This window comes from Aethalodelphis obliquidens, unplaced genomic scaffold, assembly GCF_003676395.1.
Source record: "Aethalodelphis obliquidens isolate GAN/ISIS:26980383/991018 unplaced genomic scaffold, ASM367639v1 scaffold2, whole genome shotgun sequence".
NCBI lineage: Eukaryota > Metazoa > Chordata > Mammalia > Artiodactyla > Delphinidae > Aethalodelphis > Aethalodelphis obliquidens.
This window is the reverse complement of record NW_020837946.1, coordinates 81,327,396-81,347,416: the sequence shown is the minus strand read 5'-3', so window position 1 is coordinate 81,347,416 and position 20,021 is coordinate 81,327,396. Positions and strand designations below refer to the sequence as shown.

The 20,021-nt window shown below is 37.2% G+C and overlaps 1 protein-coding gene across 1 annotated transcript in view; it reads left to right on the top strand.

The window, feature by feature from the left end:
* MBD5 (methyl-CpG binding domain protein 5) overlaps positions 1–20,021 on the top strand; it is a 404,162-nt gene that overhangs the window by 213,060 nt on the left and 171,081 nt on the right. The window lies entirely within an intron of this gene.

Below are 20,021 nucleotides of genomic sequence, written 5' to 3'. Positions count from 1 at the left end.
TAGTCCTTTCAAAAACTTCAAACCCAGGGAAGAGGAAAGGGAAAGTTTGTCTTTTTCTAGTTTTAATATACTCAGTTGATTTACTCTTGACTCTATAACTTCAGAAAACAATTGTGTCTTCCTTTCTTCAATATCATTCTTCAGGAACAATTTTCAGTTGTTATTCACAGTATTTAGAGGGCATTTTGTTAAGCCCATCTGAGAATACAAAGTAAGTGTAAAGTCTGGTTGAATGGGCAATAATCATGTAGAGAAGGCAATTAGAGAGCAGCTATGAGAAATGGGAAGAACTTATGGAAAGTTCAGAGCCTTGGGACTGAACAGATGCATAAGATTTGCGTAATAGGGAAAAGATTCCTAGTGAGACCTCAGGAGGAAATAGATCGTTAAAGTTTGATTTTAGTATGCCACTATGAAGCATTTTATAAAACCTACCCCTTTACTTGAATTCTATCAGATTAAAAAAACAGGCAAACAGGCATAAATTGTTCAATTCCTCCACACTAGCAAATATGTCCTAAAGTTTTTAATATTTTGTTATTTTTCATACCTTATCTGTGATAGTGTCCCCTTCTCATTCATAATGTCTTTTGTTTGCTCTGTTCATCAGTCTGGCTAGAGATTGGTTTACATTGTTATCTTTATCATTTCCCTCCTTCTTCTTTCCTTTTATTTTAAGGCCGCGCCATGCGGCATGCAGAACCTTAGTTCCCTGACCATGGATCAAACCCGTGCCCCCTATATTGGAAGCGCAGAGTCTTAACCACTGGACCTCCACGGAAGTCCCCTTATTACTTATATTTACTCTTTTTTTCACACTTCTTTGATTGAAACATTTTATTGATTTTTAAGCTTTTTCTAATTTAATAAATGCATCTGAAGTGATACCTTTATTACTGTTTTAATTAATTAAGCAGGGTTTCAAAATCAGGTTAATTAGGGTATAAGTTGTACAAAGTAAAATTACCTTTTTACTGTACAGTTCTGAGCTTTGGTAAATGTACATATTCATTTACCCACCACCATAGTGAGGTTATAGAACCTCCATCACCCACAAGAATTTCTTTGTGCCCTTTTGTAGTCTGTGCCTCTCCTCAACTCCAGTCCTTGGAAACCAATGGTTTGTTTTATGTCCCTATAGTTGTGTCTCTTCCAGATTGTCATATAAATATAATCATACCATGTGTAGCCTTTTGATTTTGTCTTCTTTCACTTAATGTAATACACTTGAAATTTATTTGTATTTTTACATGGCTCAGTAGTTCATTATGATCAGACTACTGGCCTGTATTATTCTGAATCTTTTATACTTATTGAGGCTTATTTTGAAGTTTCTTATGTCCTCATTTTTCATCAATGGTCTCATATATACTGGAAAGGAATTCTCTATTTTTTGGTGCTATGTTCTGTATACAGCTGCTAGAAAAACTTATTAATTCTGTTGTTCAAATCTTCTACATTCTTACCTCTTAGCCAAAAGAAGTACTAGTACTGCCTGGAATATCTTTTCCATTTTTCTTTGTTTTTATACCACTGAATCATTTGGTTCTAGGTGTGTCTTATCTGAGCATCATAAAGCTGGATTCATTTCCCTAATTCCATTCTCATATTTTTTAAGAAGTTAGTTTAACACATTTGTATTTATTGTAGACATAGGCACATTTGATTCATTTTTACCATTTTATTTTGGTTTTGTTTAATTTTTCTTTCCTTTTTTCCTCCTTTCATGCTATCTGTTGAACTTATATTCTTTTCTGCTTTTTTATTTCTCCTCTGCTGATTTGGAAACTGTAACTTTATATTCTGATCATTTTAATCATTACCCATAAATTTTAATATACATAAGTACTATCGTATTTTCTCATAAATTTTAAAATCATTTATCCTATCCTCTACCTAAGCAATCTTTGCAGGTTTATCTCCCACCTTTCTTAATAATTTTTTCCAGAATTGTAATAACATCTTTGAGTTTTGTTGGTTTTATTTTTAAAAAGATTAATTTGATTTCTGTGCTCAGAGTTACGTCTTATGTCCCATGCTTTCCCTCAATGTTCAGTTTTTTCCTTGCTTTAAGAAGTAGCTATTTCAACAAACATGTCTAGCAGGTAAACTAGATCTTATAGGCCTAAAAATACCTTTATTTTGGCCTTACTACTTAATGGTACGTAGTTTTAAATGTTTAGGTTGCAGTTGTTTTTCCCTCAGTACTTTGAAGATATTCCTCTATATCTTCTAGCATCTTTGGATACAATAAGAAGTCTGCTATTTAATTATTATTTCTTTACAGCGAATCTTTTTTTCTCTCTAACAGTATTAAGATTTTCTTATCCACCTTGATTTTTACATTTGCTCTATGTGGGGGTTGAGGTGTGGATTTATTTTCATGTATCTTTCTGTAGATTTAATGGTGATGATGCTTTCAATCTTAGATATCACATTGATCTTTAGTACCAGAAATATCTCAGGCACATGTCTAAACATTGCTTATCTGCCGTGCCTTTTATATTCTATTTCTGAAATATCTGTTTTGATAGATGTTAGAGCCTGTTTCCTCCATGACTGTTAGTAGCTGTTTCACAATTTTCACCTCTCTGTATCTCACTCTTTGTGAATTCCTTAATCCTGTTTTCTAGTTTACTGTCTTTTCTACTATATCCAGTCTAGAATTTCTACTGTATGCTACGATTTTCTTTTTCAACTAACATATTTTCATCTCCAAGAATTTTTGTTGTATTTTTACATATACATCTACTCTTGTCTTTTCTTTTGACTTTGTTTTGTATTTTCTTTTTATTTTTATAGGTGTGGTTTATTCAGTATTTCTTTGTGAATTTTAAACTCTTATTTTTAAGATGTTTTCTGATTCCTCCGAGTATGTATTTGTTCTTGCATACTTTTTTCTTTTTTTAACTTTACATACTCTTTTTAAATTTTTATTTTGTAGTGGACCATAGTTGATTTACAATGTTGTGTTAGTTTCAGGTGTACAGCAAAGTGATTCAGTTATACATATACATGTATTATTCTTTTTCAAATTCTTTTCCCATTTAGGTTATTCCAGAATATTAAATAGAGTTCCCTGTGCTATACAGTAGGTCCTTGTTGGTTATCTATTTTACATATAGTAGTGTGTATATGTCAATCCCAAACTCCCAATTTATCCCTCCCCACCCCACCTTTCCCCTTTTGTAACCATAAGTTTGTCTTCGAAGTCTCTGAGTCTGTTTCTGTTTTCTAACTAAGTTCATTTGTATCATTTTTTTAGACTCCACATATAAACGATATCATATGATATTTGTCTTTCTCTGTCTGACTTACTTCACTTAGTATGATAATCTCCAGGTCCATCCATCTTGCTGCAAATGGCATTATTTCATTCTTTTTAATGGGTGAGTAATATTCCATTGTGTATATGTAACATCTTCTTTATCCATTCATCTGTCAATGGACATTTTGGTTGCTTCTGTGACTGGGCTGTTGTAAACAGCTCTGCAGTGAACGCTGAGGTGCATGTGTTTTGTCCAGATATATGCCCAGGAGTGAGATTGCTGGATCATATGGTAGCTCTATTTTGTTATTTAAGGAATCTCCATACTGTTTTCCGTAGTGGCTGTACCAATTTACATTCCCACCAACAGTGTAGGACGGTTCCCTTTTCTACACACCCTCTCCAGCATTTATTGTTTGTAGACTTTTTGATGATGGCCATTCTGACTGGTGTGAGGTGATATCTCATTGTAGTTTTGATTTGCATTTCTCTAATAATTAGCAGTGTTGAGCATCTTTTCATGTGCCTGTCAGCCATCTGTGTGTCTTCTTTGGAGAAATATCTACGGAGCTGGAGGAATTGGGCTCCCTGACTTAAGACTGTACTACAAAACTACAGTAATCAAAACAGTGTGATACTGGCACAAAAACAGAAATATAGAACAATGGAACAGAATAGAAAGCCCAGAAATAAACCCACACACCTGTGGTCAATTAATGTATGACAAAGGAAGCAAGACATACAATGGAGAAAAGGCGGTCTCTTGAGTAAGTGGTGCTGGGAAAACTGGACAGCTACATGTAAAAGAATGAAATTAGGTGGTCCAGTGGTAAGAAATCTGCCTTCCAAGGCAGGGGACACGGGTTCAATCCCTGGTTGGGGAACTAAGATCCCACATGCTGCAGGGTAACTAAGCCCACGCACCACAACCATTGAGCTCACGCACCTCAACAAGAGAGCCCGCATGCTGCAAACTATAGAACCCACACACTCTAGAGCCTGCACGCCACAACTACAGAGCCCACACACCCTGGAGCCCTGCACGCCACAACTCGAGAGAGAAAACACACACACCACAACTTGAGAGAAGCCCAAGCACTACACCTAGAGAGAAACCCAAGCAGACCACACGCCGTAATGAAAAGATCTCACATGCCTCAGCAAAGATCCTGTGTGCCACAACTAAGACCCAGTGTAGCCAAAATAAAAATTAAATTAAAAAAATAAGGAAAATAAAGGAATAAAATAAATAAATTTTTTAAAAAGAGAATGAAATTAGAACACGCCCTAACACCATACACAAAAATAAACTCAAAATGGGTTAAAGACCTAAATGTAAGGCCAGACACTATAAAACTCTTAGAGGAAAACATAGGCAGAACACTCTTTGACATAAATCACAGCAAGATCTTTTTTGATCCACCTTCTAGAGTAATGAAAATAAAAACAAAAATAAACAAATGGGACCTAATTAAACTCAAAAGCTTTTGCACAGCAAAGGAAACCATAAACAAAGCAAAAAGACAGTCCACAGAATGGGAGAAAATATTTGCAAACGATGCGACCGACAAGGGATTAATCTCCAAACTTTACAAACAGCTCATGCAGCTCAATATGAAAAAAACAAGCAACCCAATCAAAAAATGGGCAGAAGACCTAAATAGACATTTCTCCAAAGAAGACATACATACTCTCCTAATTGTTGCGGTTGTTGACTTTTTTTCTTGGCTTTAATTTGCCTCATGTACTTTGGAAATTATTTTGCAGGTTCATATTGAAGGGAAACTTTTTTCTCTATCTCTGTCTTTTTCTGCTTTATCACTGAGTCAGTATGTGACTTGGCCTGTGTTTTAGGAGGTAGACTTAGTGTCCTCTGGACTCCTGCGTTTTTATAACCTTTAGTTCTAAGAACTTTTTTCAGCCTCTTTTCATAGTTTGGGAAGTCATTCCTCAGTATAGGTATCATGCACTGAGACTGACTCAAGTCTTTTACCGGGTAGTTATTTTTATCCCCACCCCCATGCAGTATCCAACCCCTGGTGCCTCTGACTGCTACCAAACCTGGAACCAAACAAGTCTATGCTGTCATCCTTGCTTACTACTTTGTGTTCTGTTACATGTCAATTTTTACTTTTATACAATTGTATTTTTTACTGTTTTCTCTTATCTGTTATTACTAAGTATCTGAAACAGAGAAGTCTCTAAAATGTGTACTCCCACTGCCATCTTGACCAGAAGAAGTCCTATCAATATAGTTTTTATGTAAGAATTTGGAAGTTAGGATATGAATCTTTGTCAAACCCTTCATCTTTGATATATATATAAGATTCATTCTGCCACCTTATTTAATGCCATAGATTTGGTGCACCAGAACAAGAAAATGAACACCAATTCATATTCTACGGGCATAATTTCTAGACTCAAAGTGAATAGGTTCAAATCATGGCAATTGGTATTCACTCCCTGTGTGACTCAACCTTTCGAAGACATTTGTTTCTGCATCTGTATTTATGAGTTTGTATCTACCTCATAGACATGTAAAGGATTAAATATGGTAATATATAAAACATTAGTATAATATATGACTTGTAGTAAGCCCTCAATGAATGTTAGCTATTATTTTTACAGTGAAGTTCATGATATGCACATTAAATTGTATAAATTCACCTAGAGCCATTCTCTTTTGTGAACTATATGTAAATAACACATGTATAAAATTATATTTAGGTATATACCCTAGTAAATGTGATATATTGATTTGTACTTTGAAATTAAGTATTACCAAGATTGTTAACCCCCTATATTATGTTTATACCTTATGGGTGATTTAAATTATCTTCAAAGGCAATTTTGACTACTGGATAGTTTTTCCTTACAGACCAACTTTAAGACTTAATCGTCTCATCAGGTATAACTATCACTAGTTGTATCTAAACTAATCAGGTGTGTATTTATGACAGGCATTGATAATCATATGTAACTGTGCGATAATAGAAAATCATTTGAGCTCAGAATCAGAAGATCTGGGTACACATCTGGACTCTGCCAGTCCCTGGAGGTGGGATTTTATCCAACAACATCACCTCTCTGAACCTCAGTTTCTTAATTTCTTAAACAGAGATAATAATACCCACATACCAGTGTGTTTGTAAAGCTTAAATAAATTATGAGAATGCAATCTGTAAACTGTAAATCACTGTAGAAATATAAGCTGTGATTGCTTGCCTTCATTACAGTGGCTTTATGGAGCTCATATGGAAAGCAGGTTACCCTGAGCCTGTAAAGTTTGTTTCATTTGCAGTCCATCCTGTACTTTTGTAATAAGGATAAACTCTCAGAGAGTAGTCTATGAAGAATGATTGTTAGGGAATGGCAGTGACATACATTATCTAGTGTTTATATTTGACAGTTTAACTGCTGAGACCAAAGTTTTAGAATCCTTTGCTCTTTCAAACACAGCATACAATATTTAGTTCTTAGCAATTTGGAAAAGCAATAAAGGAATCCTAATTTTAGTTCTGGAGTCAGCTGAGCAGGCATTTCCTTCCCTATTCAAATAAAATTACTGCATACCTTTAGTGGACTATGCCGAACTCTAAGATGTTTATCCGTAGTTGATGTCTCTCTTTTTTTTTTTTTTTTTGGCTGCATTGGGTCTTCGTTGTTGTGTGTGGGCTTCCTCTAGTTGAGGTGAGCAGGGGCTACTCTTCGTTGCAGTGTGTGGGCTTCTCATTGCGGTGGCTTGTTGCAGAACACGGGCTCTAGGCGCGCGGGCTTCAGTAGTTGTGGCACACGGGCTCAGTAGTTGTGACTCATGGGCTCTAGAGTACAGGCTCAGTAGCTGTGGTGCACGGGCTTAGTTGCTCTGCAGCACACGGGATCTTCCCGGACCAGGGCTCGAACCCATGTCCCCTGCATTGGCAGGCAGATTCTTAACCACTGCACCACCAGGGATGTCCCAGTGGCTCTATTTTAAGTCACAAGAAATGTGTTCCCCACCTAAGTCTCCAGTACAGTTATTCCCTTCTTTCTCCAGACTCAAATGTAGCAGAAACTACTCTAAGTGGAATGCTTTGTCGTTACCAGAGCAGGATAAGCATTAAACTAAAATTTTAGTTCCTGGAAGCCCAGTAAAAGGTTAGCACGTAAACTTGTAGTTCCACTCAGCTCCTTTTAACCCCTTCCTTAACTGTCTTCTTAACTTTCCACGTATGGTTCAAAAAACAAAGCAGTATGAAAAAGTATTCACTGAGAATCTTACTTTCAATCCTGTTCCCATCTGCTCCCACCATCACCCCCTTCTGGTCAAAGCTATTACTGGTTTCTTATGTATCCTTCTGGTATCTGTTTATACACACAAACACAAGATAGACAGAAAGATTCAATCCAAAGTAGGATTTACGGGGTGAAAGAATAAGTGCGTTCTTTTAAAAATAAGTTTATTGTTTCAACCACCGCAAACCAACAGAGAGTAGAGGCATCGGGGATGGAGCCTGTTGGAGTTTTGCAGACAGCCTGGATTTGGTCCAGGCTTCTTTATTCCCTGGCCACGTGGGTTTGGGCAAGTCATTTCCCCTCTCACGGAGCCTTGGTGTACTCCTCTGCAAAAATTGGAGACCAGGCTCTGTCTTAATTGGTTGATTATGAAATTAGATGAGATAATGGATGAGAATTGTCAGCATTGCCCACCTTTAAGGTACTATGATCATCAACCTGAAAATGTCTACAACCCTGTGCCCACGTGCTACGCTCACTTGCTTTGTTTTCTTATTATCATACAGTGAAACTGACTTTTTTCTTTTTGATGTTCCGTACTATAAATTTTAACACATATGTAGATTTGTGTCACAACCACCATAATCAGGATACAAAATAGTAAGTACATTTTTATTTTAATAAATAAAATAAAATGGCTAGTTGCTCTCCACGATGAAGCTTTTACACCTTCACTGGACTCCCCCCAACAATATATGAATGAGTTTTTCTTATAGCTTTGACAAAAGATAGAGTTGATTGTTTGCTGTGATTGTTTGTTGTTATAGCATTCTCCGGGCAGAGACATAAGCAGTGGACTAAGGCTGCAGCAGCTGTCTGGTCCTTCTTCTCTTGATTAAAGTTGCTTAAGCCTAAAATCTGAAGCTTAAACAGAAAAATAAATACTAGATGGAGGCCTCACATTTTAATCACATTTGAGAGTAGCTACTTTTCCCATCTGCTCTTGAAACAAATAGACAGCTCAGTTTTCACCACTCTGTCTTTCTGAATAACTAAGAGAAACCTAAAGGAAAGCAGAAAAAGTAGTCTCGATTGCAGTTGTGTATCTTTGACATGATAACGGTTCTTCACTAAATATTGCCAAGTTCAGATGCACATATATTTTCTCTTCTGCCTCCTACCCAGCATCAAAACATTTAGAAATGGATAAAACAATATTACAATTTTATATTTTCATTTGTAAATTTACTTTAAAAAAAGAATGGTATTAATAAGATTGACATGAGAAAATTGGACTAAAGTGTTTGAAACATTTTCTTTCTGCACTAAAAATGTAAATCAGCCATAGATAACCAAAATAGCATTCCTTTGTACTTGGTTTGCAAACGACTGTCCTACAGGCCAGATTCAGCGAGCAGGCTTGTATCATCTGTATCACATAATCTTTCAAAATGGGGAGATTTTGCATTGAAATCCAAATCTCTGGTTTGTCTTGAATAATCAGACTATCTGGCCACAGTTACACATATTATTGCACTGCCACTGTTGATTGGGGCATGCACTCTAATTCACTACATTTCTGTATATGACTACTTCCCTTATTTTTTTCCTACATCCTCTTCAGAATACTATATAATTTAGTTAAAGTTTTAACAAGTTTTAATATGAGCAAACACTTGTTTTTATTACCAGTATTTTTAGGTTTCCATAGAATATTTAGCAGTAATATTTCAGAAAAAAAATATAGTTATCATTATTAAACTATTTGTTTTTACAAACATGAAATCTGACATTTGATTTAATGGTTGGACTACTTACCATAGAAATTTCTTTCCTTCCTAATAAATGAACGTATTTTCTTAGAATCTTGGAAAACTTTCATTGATTTTTATCACTTTCCAAATGAATCTTGCCTTTTTTCCACCTGATAGATTATTCCATATCCATGTCATTTGACTTCTAAAGATACATATTGTATCTTTAAAATACTTTAGTTGCTGAGAAATGATACAGCAAAGTTATGATCAGAATTACAATCGTATTTCTTCTGCATTTTGATCCCTGAGCTGATGAGCTGACTTACTGTATAACTTCTCATTGATTTTAATCTTCCAGACTTTACACACTTCTTTTCTATTTAGTTGAGCTTTAATCACTTGCTCACCTAACACCCTACACTCTTATTTTATCTTTTATTTTTTTTACATCTTTATTGGAGTGTAATTGCTTTACAATAGTGTGTTAGTTTCTGCTTTATAAGAAAGTGAATCAGTTATACATATACATATATCCCCATATCACTTCCCTCTTGTGTCTCCCTCCCTCCTACCCTCCATATCCCACCCATCTAGGTGGTCACAAAGCACCGAGCTGATCTCCCTGTGCTATGCGGCTGCTTCCCACTAGCTATCAGTTTTACATTTGGTAGTGTATATATGTCGATGCCACTCTCTCAGTTTGTCCCAGCTTACCCTTACCCCTTCCTGTGTCCTCAAGTGCATTCGCTAGTAGGTCTGCATCTTTGTTCGCATCTTGCCCCTAGGTTCTTCATGACCATTTTTTTTTAAATTTTAGAATCCATATATATATGTTAGCGTACGGTATTTGTTTTTCTCTTTCTGACTTACTTCACTCTGTATGACAGACTCTAGTTCCATCCACCTCACTACAAATAGTTCAATTTTGTTTCTTTCTACGGCTGGGTAATATTCCATTGTATATATGTGCCACATCTTCTTTATCCATTCATCTGTCGATGGACACTTAGGCTGCTTCCATGTCCTGGCTATTGTAAAAAGAGCTGCAGTGAACATTGTGGTACATGACTCTTTTTGAATTATGGTTTTCTCAGGGTATATGCCCAGTAGTGGGATTGCTGGGTCGTATGGCAGTTCTGTTTTTAGCTTTTTCAGGAACCTCCATACTGTTCTCCATAGTGGCTGTATCAATTTACGTTCCCACCAACAGTGCAAGAGGGTTCCCTTTTCTCCACACCCTCTCCAGCATTGATTGTTTGTAGATTTTTTGATGCTGGCCATTCTGACTGGTGTGAGATGATATCTCATTGTAGTTTTGATTTGCATTTCTCTAATAATTAGTGGTGTTGAGCCTTTTCATGTGCCTCTAGGCCATCTGTATGTCTTCTTTGGAGAAATGTCTATTTAGGTCTTTTGTCCATTTTTGCATTGGGGTTGTTTGTTTTTTTGATATTGAGCTGCATGAGCTGTTTGTAAATTTTGGAGATTAATCCTTTGTCAGTTGCTTCATTTGCAAATATTTTCTCCCATTCTGAGGGTTGTCTTTTCGTCTTGTTTATGGTTTCCTTTGCTGTGCAGAAGCTTTTAAGTTCCATTAGGTCCCATTTGTTTATTTTTGTTTTTATTTCCAATTCTCTAGGAGGTGGGTCAAAAAGGATCTTGCTGGGATTTATGTCATAGAGTGTTCTGCCTATATTTTCCTAACCGTTTTATAGTGTCTGGCCTTACATTTAGGTCTTTAACCCATTTTGAGTTTGTTTTGGTGTATGGTGTTAGGGATTGTTCTAATTTCATTCTTTTACATGTAACTGTCCAGTTTTCCCAGCACCACTTATTGAAGAGGCTGTCTTTTCTCCACTGTATATTCTTGCCTCCTTTATCAAAGATAAGGTGACCATATGTGCGTGGGTTTATCTCTGGGCTTTCTATCCTGTTCCATTGATCTATACTCCTGTTTTTGTGCCAGTACCATACTGTCTTGATTACTGTTGCTTTGTTGTATAGTCTGAAGTCCAGGAGCCTGATTCCTCAAGCTCCGTTTTTCTTTCTCAAGATTGCTTTGGGTATTTGGAGTCTTTTGTGTTTCCATACAAATTGTGAAATTTTTTGTTCTAGTTCTGTGAAAACTGCCATTGGTAATTTGAAAGGGATTGCGTTGAATCTGTAGATTGCTTTGGGTAGTATAGTCATTTTCACAGTGTTGATTCTTCCAATCCAAGAACATGGTATATCTCTCCATCTATTTGTATCATTTTTAATTTCTTTCATCAGTATCTTATAATTTACTGCATACAGGTCTTTTGTCTTCTTAGTTAAGTTTATTCCTAGGTATTTTATTCTTTTTGTTGCAATGGTAAATGGGAGTGTTTTCTTAATTACACTTTCAGATTTTTCATCATTAGTATATAGGAATGCAAGGGATTTTTGTGCATTAATTTTGTATCCTGCTACTTTAACATATCCATTGTTTAGCTCTAGTTGTTTTCTGGTAGCATCTTTAGGATTCTCTATGTATAGTATCATGTCATCTATAAACAGTGACAGCTTTACTTCTTCTTTTCTGATTTGGATTCCTTTTATTTCTTTTTCTTCTCTGATTGCTGTGGCTAAGACTTCCAAAACTATGTTGAATAATAGTGGTGAGAGTGGGCAACCTTGTCTTTTTCCTGCTCTTACTGGAAATGGTTTCAGTTTTTCACCGTTGAGGACGATGTTGACCGTGGGTTTATCATATATGGCCTTTATTATGTTGGGGTAAGTTCCCTCTATGCCTACTTTCTGGAGGGTTTTTATCATAAATGGTGTTGAATTTTGTTGAAAGCTTTCTCTGCATCTATTGAGATGATCATATGTTTTTTCTCCTTCAATTTGTTAATATGGTGTATCACATTGACTGATTTGCTTATATTGAAGAATCCTTGCATTCCTGGGATAAATCTCACTTGATCATGGTGTATGATCCTTTTAATGTGCTGTTGGATTCTGTTTGCTACTATTTTGTTGAGGATTTTTGCATCTGTGTTCATCATTGTTATTGGCCAGTAGTTTTCTTTCTTTGTGACACCTTTGTCTGGTTTTAGTATCAGGGTGATGGTGGCCTCGTAGAATGAGTTTGGGAGTGTTCCTCCTCTGCTATATTTTGGAAGAGTTTTAGAAGGAGAGGTGTTAGCTCTTCACTAAATGTTTGATAGAATTCACCTGTGAAGCCATCTGGTCCTGGGCTTTTGTTTAGTGGAAGATTTTTAATCTCAGTTTCAATTTCAGTGCTTGTGATTGGTCTGTTCATATTTTCTGTTTCTTCCTGGTTCAGTCTCAGAATGTTATGCATTTCTAAGAATTTGTCCATTTCTTCCAGGTTTTCCATTTTATTGGCATATAGTTGCTTATATTAGTCTCTTTCGATGCTTTGTATTTCTGAGGTGTCAGTTGTAACTTCTCATTTTTCGTTTCTAATTTTATTGATTTGAGTCCTCTCCCTTTTTTGCTGATGAGTCTACCGTAAGGTTTATCAATTTTGTTTATCTTCTCAAAGAACCAGCTTTTAGTTTTATTGATCTTTGCTGTTGTTTTCTTCATTTCTTTTTCATTTATTTCTGATCTGATATTTATAATTTCTTTCCTTCTGCTAATTTTGGGTTTTGTTTGTTCTTCTTTCTCTCATTGCTTTAGGTGTAAGGTTAGGTTGTTTATTTGAGATGTTTCTTGTTTCTTAAGGTAGGATTGTATTGCTATAAACTTCCCTTTTAGAACTGCTTTTGCTGCATCCCATAGGTTTGGGTCGTTGTGTTTTCATTGTCATTTATTTCTAGGTAGTTTTTGGTTTCCTCTTTGATTTCTTCAGTGATCTCTTGGTTATTAAGTAGTGTATTGTTTTTTTGTTTTTTTTTTATTTGCGGTACACAAGCCTCTCACTGTTGTGGCCTCTCCCATTGCAGAGCACAGGCTCCAGATGCGCAGGGTCAGCGGCTATGGCTCACAGGCCCAGCCGCTCCATGGCATGTGGGATCTTCCCAGACCAGGGCACGAACCCGTATCCCATGCTTCGGCAGGCAGATTCTCAACCACTGCACCACCAGGGAAACCCAGTAGTGTATTGTTTAGCCTCCATGTGTTTGTATTTTTTTCACAGATGTTTTTCCTGTAGTTGATATCTAGTCTCATAGCGTTCTGGTCAGAAAAGATACTTAATACGATTTCAACATTCTTAAATTTACCAAGGCTTGATTTGTGACCCAAGATATGATGTATCCTGGAGAATATTCCATGAGCACTTGAGAAGAAAATGTATTCTGTTGTTTTTGAATGGAATGTCCTATAAATATCAATTAAGCCCATCTTGTTTAATGTGTAATTTAAAGCTTGTGTTTCCTTATTTATTTTCATTTTGGATGATCTGTCCATTGGTGAAAGTGGGGTGGTAAAGTCCCCTACTATGATTGTGTTACTGTCGATTTCCCCTTTTATGGCTGTTAGCATTTGCCTTATGTATTGAGGTGCTCTATGTTGGGTGCATAAATATTTACAATTGTTATATCTTCTTCTTGGATTGATTCCTTGATCATTATGTAGTGTCCTTTGTCTCTTGTAATAGTCTTTGTTTTAAAGTCTACTTTGTCTGATATGAGAATTCCTACTTCAGCTTTCTTTTGATTTCCATTTGCATGGAATATCTTTTTCCATCCCTTCACTTTCAGTCTGTATGTCTCCCTAGGTCTGAAGTGGGTCTCTTGTAGACAGCATATATATGGATCTTGTTTTTGTATCTATTCAGTCCCCCTATGTCTTTTGTTTGGAGCATTTAATCCATTTACATTTAAGGTAATTATCGGTATGTATGTTCCTATTACCATTTTCTTAATGGTTTTGGGTTTGTTATTGTAGGTCTTTTTGTTCCCTTGTGTTTCCTGCCTAGAGAAGTTCCTTTAGCATTTGTTGTAAAGCTGGTTTGGTGGTGCTGAATTCTCTTAGCTTTTACTTGTCTGTAAAGCTTTTGATTTCTCCATTCTCCACTGAATGAGACCCTTGCCGGCTAGAGTAATCTTGGTTGTGGGTTCTTCCCTTTCATCACTTTAAGTATAGTAATCTTGGTTGTAGATTCTTCCCTTTCATCACTTTAAGTATATCATGCCATTCCCTTCTGGCTTGCAGAGTTTCTGCTGAAAGATCAGCTGTTAACTTTATGAGGATTCCCTTATATGTTATTTGTTGTTTTTCCTTTGCTGCTTTTAATATGTTTTCTTTGTACTTAATTTTTGATAGTTTGATTAATATGTGTCATGGCTTGTTTCTCCTTGGATTTATCCTGTATGGGACTCTCCGTGCTTCCTGGACTTGATTAACTATTTCCTTTCCCATATTAGGGAAGTTTTCAACTATAATCTCTTCAAATATTTTCTCAGTCCCTTTCTTTATCTCTTCTTCTGGGACCCCTATAATTCGAATGCTGGTGTGTTTAATGTTGTCCCAGAGGTCTCTGAGACTGTCCTCAATTCTTTTCATTCTTTTTTCTTTATTCTACTCTGTGGTAGTTATTTCCACTATTTTATCTCCCAGGTCACTTTTCCGTTCTGCCTCAGTTATTCTTTTATTGATCCCTTCTAGAGTATTTTTTTTCATTTTTTTTTTCTTGCGGTACGCTCTGGACGCACAGGCTCAGCGGCCATGGCTCACGGGCCTAGCCGCTCCGCGGCATGTGGGATCTTCCTGGACCGAGGCACTAACCTGTGTCCCCTGCATTGGCAGGTGGACGCTCAACCACTGCACCACCAGGGAAGCCCTAGAGTATTTTTAATTTCATTTATTGTGTTGTTCATCACTGTTTGCTTACTCTTTAGTTCTTCCAGGTCCTTGTTAAACATTTCTTGCATTTTCTCCATTCTATTTCCAAGATTTTGGATCATCTTTACTATCATTATTCTGAATTCTTTTTCAGGTAGACTGCCTATTTCCTCTTCATTTTGTAGGTCTGGTGGGTTTTTACCTTGCTCCTTCATCTGCTGTGTGTTTCTCTGTCTTCTCATTTTGCTTAACTTACTGTTTTGGGGGGGGGTCTCCTTTTCGCAGGCTGCAGGTTTGTGGTTCCTGTTGTTTTTGGTGTCTGCCCCCTGTGGCTAAGGTTGGTTCAGTGGGTTGTGTAGGCTTCCTTATGGAGGGGACTAGTGCCTGTGTTCTGGTGGATGGGGCTGGATCTTGTCTTTCTGGTGGGCAGGTCCACGTCTGGTCGTGTGTTTTGGGGTGTCTGTGACCTTATTATGATTTTAGGCAGCTCTCTGCTAATGGGTGTGTCTGTGTTCCTGTCTTTCTAGTTGTTTGGCATAGGGTGCCCAGCACTATAGCTTGTTGGTCGTTAAGTGGAGCTGGGTCTTGGCGTTGATATGGAGATCTCTGGGAGGTTTTTGCCGTTTGATATTACGTGGAGTTGGGAGGTCTCTTATGGACCAGTGTCCTGAACTTGGCTCTCCCACCTCAGAGGCACAGCCCTTACACCTGGCTGGAGCACCAAGAGCCTGTCATCCCCACAGCTCAGAATACAAGGGAGAAAAAAAGAAAGAAAGAAAGAAGATAAAAGAAAAGAAAAGAAGATAAAATAGTTATTAAAGTAAAAAATAATTGTTAAAAAACATTTTAAAGTAATAAAAAGTAAAAAGATAGAAAGAAAGAAGAGATCAACCAAACCGAACTACAAATCCACCAATGATAACAAGCGCTAAAAACTATACTAACAAAAACCAAAAAAACCAAAAACGGACAGACAGACTGTAGGACAAATGGTAAAAGCAAAGCTATACAGACAAAATCACACACAGAAGCATATGCATACACACTCACAAAAAGAGAAAAAGGTAAAAATATATGTATATCGTTGCTCCCAAAGTCCACCTCCTCAATTTGGGATGATTCGTTGTCCATTCAGGTATTCCACAGATGCAGGGTACATCAAGTTGATTGTGGAGATTTAAGCCACTGCTCCTGATGCTGCTGGGAGAGATTTCCCTTTCTCTTCTTTGTTCACACAGCTCCCGGGGTTCAGCTTTGGATTTGGCCCCACCTCTGCGCGTAGGTCACCTGAGGGTGTCTGTTCCCTGCTCGGACAGGACGGGGTTAAAGGAGCCGCTGATTCGGGGGCTCTGGCTCACTCAGGCCGCGGGGAGGGAGAGGGGTATGGATGTGGGGCGAGCCTGCGGCAGCAGAGGCCAGCATGACATTGCACCAGCATGAGGCGCACCATGCGTTCTCCCAGGGAAGTTGTCCCTGGATCTTGGGACTCTGGCAGTGGCGGGCTGCACAGGCTTCCGGGAGGGGAGGTGTGGATAGTGACCTTTGCTTGCACACAGACTTGGTGGCGGCAGCAGCAGCCTTAGCTTCTCATACCTGGTTCTAGGGTCCGCGCTGATAACCGCGGCTCACGCCCGTCTCTGGAGCTCCTTTAAGCAGCGCTCTTAATCCCCTCTCCTCGCGTACCAGGAAACAAAGAGGCAATAAAAAGTGTCTTGCCTCTTCAGCAGCTCCAGACTTTTTCCTAGACTCCCTCCCAGCTAGCTGTGGTCCACTAGCCCCCTTCAGGCGGTGTTCATGCGGCTAACCCCAGTCCTCTCCCTGCGATGTGACCTTCGAAGCTTGAGCCTCAGCTCCCAGCCCACACCCGCCCCGGCGGGTGAGCAGACAAGCCTCTTGGGCTGGTGAGTGCTGGTCGGCACCGATCCTCTGTGCGGGAATCTCTCCGCTTTGCCCTCCGCACTCCTGTTGCTGTGCTCTCCTCCACGGCTCCAAAGCTTTCCCCCTCCGCCACCCGCAGTCTCCGCCCGCAAAGGGGCTTCCTAGTGTGTGGGAACCTTTCCTCCTTCACAGCTCTCTCCCACTGGTGCAGGTCCCGTCCCTATTCTTTTGTCTCTGTTTATTCTTTTTTCTTTTGCTCTACCCAGGTACGTGGGGAGTTTCTTGCCTCTTGGGAGGTCTGAGGTCTTCTGCCAGCGTTCAGTAGGTGTTCTGTAGGAGTTGTTCCACATGTAGATGTATTTCTGATGTATTTGTGGGGAGGAAGGTGATCTCCATGCCCTACTCTTCTGCCATCTTAAGCTCCTCCTCCCTGCACTCTTAAGATGGCTCATTTTTAAATGGTATAAGCAAAGATTGAAGATGATGCACATTGCTTTCTTTGCACTTTACCAGAACTGTGGAATGCTTTGTTTATGAGCGCACTTAATTAAGGTTCACATCTCTGTTAAAAAGAAATTCATTTAAATCTGGTTTTATTCATTTTTAAAAATCAAAATTCTTTTCATGACTTGTACTGTATTGTTGTTATCTAAGAATAATTGGTACCAGGATGAGAAATTTAAATGAAATAGGAACTAAAGATTTATGGTAAATAGCAGGGACATAGGAGTGAAGAGGGAAAGTTTAGTAAGACTTTATTATGAAAAGTATTAAACCAAAGGCTATTTAAAGACAGGTTATAATTTTAACTGTGGGAATAACAAAAATCAACAGAGTGAATAACTTTTTTTTCTTTTTTCTGATGTCTAACACAGTTGATAACACAATATGACATTCTGTCCTTAATGTTTAACTTCCTAGCATGCTTTTTAAAAGATTCCTTTCTTACAAAAATATTCAGAGCATTTTTTTCAATTTTCCCAATGCCCTCTCCAATCCTTTGATATTCAAATTATTCTCCTTTTTAGCACCCATTGAATCATCATCCATTTTCTCTATTTCATTTTAACTGGTATAACTGGCTTTATGTATGATTTGAGTAGTATTCAAATATCACTTTCATTAACCTCATGATATTCTGCATTTTTCCCAGTATTGACTTTGAGTCAATTTGCATTACATTATTTATAGCCATAAATAGCATCCCAAAAAACATATACATTTACATCATCCAGTGATTAAGGGAAGATTGACCAGCAGAACTTTCATCATGATGGGTAAGGACAGGCTCTTTAGTGTTGACTGGGAAGAATATTTGAGTAGGGAACAGTTAGTGAGTGATGCATGCATTAGTCAGTATTTTATGGTGTGAGAACTTTTGCTTGGGTGATGAATATCCAGATAATGGGAACTCTTTTGGGTCTTTAGTCTTCTGGATATGGAACTGTGTCTTTCTGGGTGGCAGATTCTGAAGTTTTTTGAGTTCAATGTAAAAGCTTCCTATCTGACATATACTCATCAACTATATATTTCTTTAAGTACCATAAAAATGTGTGTGTGTGTGTGTGTGTGTAACCTTTAGACTTTGAAAAAAGTGAATTGATTTCTTCAAAGTAATAAGATGGAAGTTCATTCGTAGCATTGGTTAAACTAGGCTGCCAGTGTTGATACTGATATTCATTTAGCATGAATAATATTCTACCAGCCAAGAAAGATATTTTTCTATGTAATAGATATTAGACAAAAGAGCATAACACCAGGTGACGCACTACTACATTACAGTAGATGCTCCAAGGACAAATCCATACCAAGGAAAAGAAAGCCCTGATGACAGAACTAGATGAACCACACGTGCAGTTAACCACTCACTGCAAGGATGAATTTAGTTAATCTGTCACAACCTAATTTGTTAGAAGTGAATCTTAAAGTAGAAATTTAAAAAATGAAAGAACAGTAATCTAGAAATGGGGGATATAATGGCCAAATGTTATAAAACACTAATTAAACAGAACTTAAAAATTCTGACATTTATTGTTCAAAGACTTTTGAATAATGTTAAGACAAAGACTTTTCTAGGTTTCCTATATATGTAGTAAGTTCTTTGATTAGCAAATCTCATTCTAACCTTAAGTGATTTCTCTTTCCTGTGAACTTCTAGAAGTTTCGTTCTCCATATTGCTCCTTTGACAGATAATTTTATACCAACCATGAACAACTCTTCTGCTATTTTCTGAAACTTACTTAAATCTTACATTGTTACTGAACTACTTTTGTGCTTATACCTTTCCAGCCAAACTCTAAGCTTCTTATAATCGATCATACTCTCCAATTTCTATTATTACACCTTATTAATGGTAGACACGACCAAAATATTTATTTGATTTGGTTGATGCAAACCCATTCTTTTCCAGAATAAGAAAAATTAACTTGATTCCTATTTAATGTATGGGTACAATACTTTCGTGAAACTACAAAAAGCCTTTGTAGCAAATTTTAACCAATACCCCATTACTAAACTTATAATGAATTCTTCTAATATGCATTGTGAGTACAATTGCAGATTCATGCTCTAAAGACTTTCTGAGAGGATAGCATTTATGAGGGTGAGATGATGTATTTGTGAAGGTGTTCAGAAACAAGTATTTTCTGACACTGCTGATGGATGTAAATTGGTACAACTCTTGGAAAGCAATTAAGATATGTATGTATACCAGAAGCCTAAAGATATTATTATCCTTTGACCCAGTTTCTAAAAATCTATTCTAAAGAAGTATAGAAAAAGCATTATTCTAAGGAAACTGCAATATTATTTATAATAATTAACTTTGGAAAAAACCTAAATAATTAATAAGAGTGAATGGTAATAGGCACATTACAGTACAATAATATGATGTTATTATAAATAATGTTTGCAAGGAATTTGAAACATTGACTTTTTTGTTAAAAAATGTATAAAATTTAGGTATACTATTATCACTGCTTTACAAACGAAATGCGTAGGGGAAAATGTCTGGAAGAAGCTATGCAAAAAAAACGTAACAATTTAACAGTGATTTGTCTTTCAGTGGTAGAACTGTTTCTTTCTTACACTTATTTGTGTTCTCTAATAATCCTATAAAAATCAT